Here is a 1,107-nt window from a genome sequence, read left to right on the forward strand (position 1 = left end):
ATTGTGGGGGCTCTGTTTGACTCTGTATTGAGAGAAGCTTATCGTGCCTCTTTTTCATGTTTATAGAGGGATACCCTTGGACCTTAAACACAAGGTAGTCCCCATTCAATTGAAGGACTAGCTCTCCTCTGTCAACATCAATCATAGCTCCTGCTTTGGCTAGGAAAGGTCTTCCAAGAATGATGGATTCATTCTCATCCTTCCAAGTGTCTAAGATTATGAAATCAGTAGGGATGTAAGGCCTTCAACCTTTACCAACACGTTCTCTACTAATCCATAAGCTTGTTTTATTGACTTGTCTGCCATCTCTAATGAGATTCTTGCAGCTTGTACCTCAAAGATCCCCAGTTTCTCTATTACAGAGAGTGGCATAAGATTTATACCTGACCCCAGGTCACACAGAGCCTTCTCAAAGGTTATGGTGCCTATGGTACAGGATATTAAGAATTTACCAGGATCTTGTTTCTTTTGAGGTGGAGTTTGTTGAACCCATGTATCTAGTTCACTAATGAGCAAGGGAGGTTCACCTTCCCAAGTTTTATTACCAAACAAATTGGCATTCAGCTTCATGATGGCTCCTAGATATTGAGCAATTTGCTCTCCAGTTACTTCTTCATCCTCTTCAAAGGAAGAATAGTTTTCAGAGCTCGTGAATGGCAAAAGGAGGTTTAATAAAATCTCTATGGTCTCTATATGAGCCTCAGATTCCTTTAGTTCCTCAATAGGGAACTCCTTCTTGTTTGGGAGACGTCCCTTGGGGTCTTCCTCATTGGGATTCACATCCTCCCTTTCCTCTCTAGGTTCAGCCATTTTGATTATGTCAATGGCCTTGCACTCTCTTTTTGGATTCTCTTCAGTATTGCTTGGGAGAGTACTAGGAGGGGTTTCAGTGATTTTCTTACTCAGCTGGCCCACTTGTGCCTCCAAATTTCTGATGGATGACCTTGTTTCAATCATGAAACTTAAAGTTGCCTTAGACATATCAGAGACTATGTTTGCTAAGCTAGAAGAGCGCTGCTTAGAATGCTCTGTCTGTTGCTGAGAAGATGATGGAAAAGGCTTGTTATTGCTGAGCCTGTTTCTTCCACCATTATTAAAGCCTTGTTG

This window comes from Arachis duranensis, chromosome 3 (assembly GCF_000817695.3).
Source record: "Arachis duranensis cultivar V14167 chromosome 3, aradu.V14167.gnm2.J7QH, whole genome shotgun sequence".
In the NCBI taxonomy this organism is placed as follows: Eukaryota; Viridiplantae; Streptophyta; class Magnoliopsida; order Fabales; family Fabaceae; genus Arachis; species Arachis duranensis.